A 6,000-nucleotide genomic window follows, 5' to 3' on the forward strand; every position below is an offset into this window, starting at 1 on the left:
AGCCCCCAGGAGCTGGAAGAAGCAGGAAGGATCCCCCCTAGAGACTCGGCCCTGCGCACGCCTAGATCTCAGACTTCTGGCTTCCAGAGCCGTGAGGGAAGAGACTGCTGCTGTCTGAAGCCCCAGGGTCCATGGTCATTTCTTATGGTAACCATGGGACACTCATTTGGTGAGAAAAAGCCCCTTGAAGCACACGAGTGGTGGGTGCCGTGGATCAAGGGCCTCCAACCACAGTCAAGCCCCAGGGCCGCTGGCTGGGCAGACTGGACCCCACAGAACCAAGCCACATGGAACACCCCCTGACCTGAAGGCCAGGTCCCTGTCAGAACTGGCTCAGGAGGAACCGACTGCGAGGGCCGGGCTGGGCTGGGCCACTGGGAGGAAGGCTGGGGACACAGCCAAGGTGGGGGAGGGACAGGCAGACTGGAGCCCCCTCCAGCTACACCCTCTTGCTCACAGGACTGCACCTCCTAGCCAGACTTCTGGAAAGTCTTCTTGACAGTCACCTGCCCCAACCAGGTGTCACCCCTTTCTCCTTCACCCGCTTTGGACAGTTGCTTCAGCTGGTGCTTCAGCTCCATGACCTCTGGCTTCGAGTAAGGGGGAGGGGCAGGAGGGACTGGGACGGCAGAGCAGCCTGTTCTCAGAGGCTGGCACCGTGAGCAGGAGAAATGAAGGGCAAAGCCAGGAGACACCAAATGTAGGTTAACTGCAAGGAAGCAGGGAAGGGAAGGCCATGGCAGACATGAAGCCTACAGACTGTGGGCCAGAGGTTCCACTGTGCAGACCCACCCCACTGAAGGCTACAGGCTGGCCAGAGCCCCAACGCCTCACAGGCCTAGGAGCCCGGGCTTACCATGAAGCCCAGTAGCCACAGTTTCTGGACCCCAGGGAGGTCTCACGGCTGTACAGGCACTGCCACCCAGGGTCCCCCAGGTGCCAGAGGACAAGAGGTTGGCGAGTCAGGAACCTGCCACAGCCATGCTCGTGCTAAGGGGCTCAGAGGATGCCTGGGCCCAGTGCACCCTGGCTTGGAATAACCTGACCCGCATTCAGGTAACCTTCCGACTCCCCAGCTAGGATGTCAAAGTCATGGGGACGGCCACTTGGTCGAGTCCACTCTTCTATCACCAGCACAGGTGCTTCAATATGTGTTGAATGAATGAGTGAATGAAGAGGTCCAGTATTTCCTGCAGGGAGCAGAGGGTGGTCTGGGCAGCCTCTGAAATGGACGACTGTTGTTGAGGCATGGCTGGCGTACCCTCCCCCTCTTTGAAGGGTAGACGGGGTACCTAGGGGAAAGAGCCTTCCTCTCACTGCCCTGGAGCCAAATCTCTTCCTCTTGGTCAGTCTTCTTGCGCCACCCCTCCGGGCATTGGCCCAGAAGCCACTTGCAAAGCGGCCCCTGCCCGGCAGGTCAGCAGTCCAGGGGGTGAGACAGCCCCTGGCAGAATCAAGGGAGGAGAAAGAGCTGGAGTGTGAAGGTGGGTGAGGAGGGGCTGGGGAGGAAGAGTGGGGGTCTGGGAGTGGGCAGATCCCCTCTCCTCCCTGGGTCCCGGCCACCTCCTCCCAGTCTGGCTGGCCTGGCTGCTCCCCAGCTCCAGTCTCCCGTTCTCCTCTTGTCCCAGGCTGGCCCAGGACGGGCAGGCGAGGTAGCCAGGGCACAGGGGAGCAAGCACTGTCCCACAGCTGTGGTCCTGCCCGCTGTGCCGGGGGCACCTGCCAGGCCAGAGGCAGCTCCCTCCTGGGGACAGGTCAGCAGCAGGCCCCCAGAGGCCCAGCAGGGAAGTCCAGGGTGAAGCCAAGCTGTCCATGGGAAGCGAGCCAGTCCCCCAAAGGACTGAGCCAGTGGGAGAAGACCAGGTCAAAGGGGGCTGTGAGCCACCTTCACGGCACGGTGGGAGCCAAGGCGGCGCCTCCCCCCAGGGCCAACTGTGGAGCCACATGGTCCGAAGGAAGTGGAAGGAGAGTTGGGGGGCCCTCCTCTGCCTTGGGCTGACTCAGCTGGCCAGGCTGGCTGCGGGATCCTGGGGGCAGAGGCCTTTCCCACACAGGCATCTAGTTGAAGAAGGAGGTTCAATGAGTTTAAGCATCCTGATCTGCAGGACAGGGACATTAGGGCTTTGCCTTCACCAGGTGCCAGTGTCCCCTTAATATACCGGGGGTTCAGCCCTCCCATGTCCCAGCCTTGCCCACCCAGCCCTGGCTGCTGGGAGCTGAGCATGAGTTAGGTGCCCCCCTGGCCCCTGAGAAACCAGAGCTCAGGGGTTTCTTTTCTTCAGAGACCCTGGGCCCTGGCCAGGAGCACTTGGCCCGCAGCAAGGAGCCCTCAGCAGGCCTGTGCTCCCAGGACGAAAGCCGTCCACCCGGGGCTTAGGGGAAGGGCGGGGACGCCGCTCAGCGAACCTCCGGCTGCAGGGAGCAGGGCCCCCAGGGGGCCCAGTGCAGGGACAGCTTCGGAGCCCCTTTCCTCAAGCAGAGGCAGGGAGGTGCCCAGTGGCCTTCGGCTGTGTGTCCTGGTGCCCAAGCTTGTCCCTTCACCGGGGCGCTGTGGCTGGGGCCTGGGCTTTTGAGGTGTTGTGGGGTGACTGGTTGGTGCCCCCACTGAAAGATACATCCATATCTTAACACCCAGGCCCTGTGATCAGGGCCTTATATGCAAATAAATGGTGTCTGCAGATGTCATTAAATTGAGGATGTGGAGATGAGAGCAACCTAGATGATCCAGGGGGCCCCAAATCCAAGGACAGTTTCCTTAGAAGAGACAGGAGAGAGAGACACAGAAAAGGCCATGTGGAGGCGAAGGTGGGGAGTGCCCAGGGCCCCCAGAAGCTGGAAGAGGTGGGAGGATCCTCCCCCAGAGCCTCCGGAGGAAACGCCCGATTCTGGACTCCAGCCTCCAGAACTGGGAGAGTCAATTCCTGTTGGCTGAAGCCACGCGGTTTGTGGTCATTTGCTGCGGCAGCCCAGGCCACTCCGACACGACGGAATAGGCTGAGCCCAGAGTCCTCCTGGGCCATGGAGGTGGGGGGCGGGGGGACCTTTGCACCCGCATCGTCCAGTAACCTGGTGGGGGCTGGGGCGACCTTGGGAAGGCAGCTCCCGTTGTCCTTGGCTCATTTCCAGAGAGCATGAACAGCCAACCTGCATGGAGGTTGGGGAGTGAGCCCCTTAGGCCGGGGGCCCCTGGGAGTGCACCCCACTTCCACTGCAGGAGGAAGGGCCATGTGCAGTGGGCTGCGGGTCCCGCACAAGCCTAGAAATGGGGGAGCAGGGGCCACCGTGTGCACCATTGCCTGCACTGTGTGTACGGACACATTGGTGGTGGAGGCGGCAGCACGGTCAGCTGAAGAGCGCGACGCCTAGAGCAAGTGAAGACGACCTTGACAAGCCCATGATCCTGTCGGGAGATCAATCTCCCTTCCAGCATGTTTTCAGTTTTTTACTGTAAAGAATTGCAAACACATGCCCAACCTAGAGAGGATGACAGGGAGCACCGGCCCCGCCGGCGGTCCTCACACAGCCCTCCCTCCTCCTCTCCACTCCCCTTAATGCGGCCCCGAGGCCTGGGGCCTCCTGAGAGAGGTATCTCCATCCCTGCTTTAGGCAGGGACAGGGCCTTGGATTCAGAACCTGGACCCTTGTCTACACCAGCCAGGGCTGGAGGTTGGCCCTCTCAGCCTGGGGACTCACAGGGGTGCCCCAAACTCCAGGAATCAGCCCCCTGGGCCCCCACTGGGCCAGGTCAAAGTCAGTGTGGGTGGGAGGTATTTGCAAGATCGCCATGCAGGAAGTAGGGTCCCAGGGAGAGGACAGGCCCAGACAGCCATCGCCGCAGGCATCTGCCCACATGGAAAGCAAGGCGGTAAGCAGAGGCGATGGAATGTGTGTCAACACCGTGCAAAGGGCCAGTGTGGCCGGGGCTGGGGCAGCGAAGGCGGCAGCCAGGGGCCTCAAGGGGCGGGCAAGAGGCCCGGGAGGCTGGGACTGCCAGGAAGGAAGCCAGCTGCTCAGCCTGGGGCGCCCTCCCTGCGGCCTGCCCGCTCCCTACCAGCCAGACTTCTAGCCAAGCTCCAGAGCCGGGAGCCCAGCTGCCCACCTAGCATCTCACGGGGATGGCCTTGCACACTACACACCTCCACCCAAGTGTACATGCCAAGCACTTGAGCAATTTCTGATGCTGAGCTCCCCTGCCCTGCCACATCTATAGTGGCTCCAGGTGCGGTTGCCTCTTCTCTCCACACCCTTCCCGGGAGCACACACGCAGGCATGTAGGCTGCTCCGAGGGGTTCTGGAAGGCTCTGGCCCTTTCTTCTTCAGCAACCCCCTAAGGGGCTGGGTGAGGGGTGAGCGGCCAACACACATACATGCATACACACACACATCCGCCAGCCTCTGCATTTCATGTACATGTGAAAATCACTTGCTCCCCAATGCAGGTAACATGGGAGGCTGGGCCCTGCAGCTCTGAGGCTGTCTGCACAAACAGATCCTGAGAGAGAACAGCCTCAAGGGGTCTGTCAGCCTGTGGCCAAGTCAGATGGTCACATCCTGTTTGCCCTGGGTGACTGGTCCAGAGGTGGGCCTCCCCGTGAGTACTCGACTGGTAGGGCCAGCAACCGGCACTGAATGCTTGTGGCCCAGTTGTGGGGCAGGGGACCTCCCTCCCTCCCCCAGGAGGCCTGCCCCACCAGGACCCTCTCACCCACACTCTGGAGGGTACAGAGGGCCTGGAGCAGGGGGAGGGGGCAAGGGAAGGGATTAGCCCCAGGCAGCCAGCTAAAACAGGGTCCAGGAGCAAGGCGGCACTGAGGGGCGCCTCAAAGGCCAGCAGCATCAGGCTGGCAAGGAAGCATACGTGAGCACACACTCGGAACACGCGGGAGTGCCTGCCTGTGTGCCTGCAGGCAGGAGTGTGCAGGAGGCCGTGTGAGAACCTGGGGAGGGCTGCGCCAGTGAACAAGGCAGGCCCGTGTGTGTGTGTGTGTGTGTGTGTGTGTGTGTGTGTGTGTGTCTGTCTGTCTGTCTGTCTGCCTGTGCATGTCTGTGTCTGTGTACACATATGAGTGCATTTGTGCATGACCCAGGGGAGCAAGTGCGCTCTGCCTCAGGGACTCCAGGAGCCGAGCTGGCATTCAGGAAGCATCTTTAGGCTCTTGAACAAAAGGGCAGCCTCTCTGTCTCCCTCCCCACAGCTCCCTCCTCTGATGCGGCAGCCGTGTGGCACATCCAGGCTCTTCGACCTTCAGCCTCACTTTTATCCTGAATATCTACACACTTGCGTGCACACGCACATGAGCACACGCACAAAAGCCCTGTGGTACAGTACGCTCCAGGAATACTATGGACCCTCTTTCTTTTTTTTTTTTTTTTTTTGAGATGGAGTCTTGCTCTTGTCACCCAGGCTGGAATGCAATGACGCGATCTCGGCTCACTGAAACCTCCGCCTCCCAGGTTCAATCAATTCTCCTGACTCAGCCTCCTGAGCAGCTGGGATCACAGGCATGCACCACCACACCCGGCTAATTTTTGTATTTTTAGTAGAGACGGGGTTTTACCATGTTGGCCAGGCTTCTCTCGAACTCCTGACCTCAACTGATCCACCTGCCTCAGCCTCCCAAAGTGCTGGGATTACAGGCGAGAGCCACCACGCCCGGCCTACAGACCCTCTTTCTAGGTCCCTGAGCAGAGGAAGTATTTCTGTGCCTCCGTGCTCTTGCCCATGCTGTGCCCCCAGCCTGCTATGACTTGCTTTCCAGAGCCACCTGGTGAACTCCTACTTTGAGCGGCAGCTCAGTGGCCTGCCCTCTTCCTCTGCAGAACCAGCGGCTTTCCCTGGTCCTGTCCTACCTGTGGGTCTTGTTAGCTACTTGTTAAAAGTGAGTCACTTGCTCCTGAGACCTCAGCCACCATCCCAGTAACTATCACAGACCTAGATTGTCCCCAGAACCCAACTGAATTGGTTCATCCATTCACTCCACAGGCACGGATTGGGAGCTT

Source organism: Pongo pygmaeus, chromosome X, assembly GCF_028885625.2.
Source record: "Pongo pygmaeus isolate AG05252 chromosome X, NHGRI_mPonPyg2-v2.0_pri, whole genome shotgun sequence".
Lineage (NCBI taxonomy): Eukaryota > Metazoa > Chordata > Mammalia > Primates > Hominidae > Pongo > Pongo pygmaeus.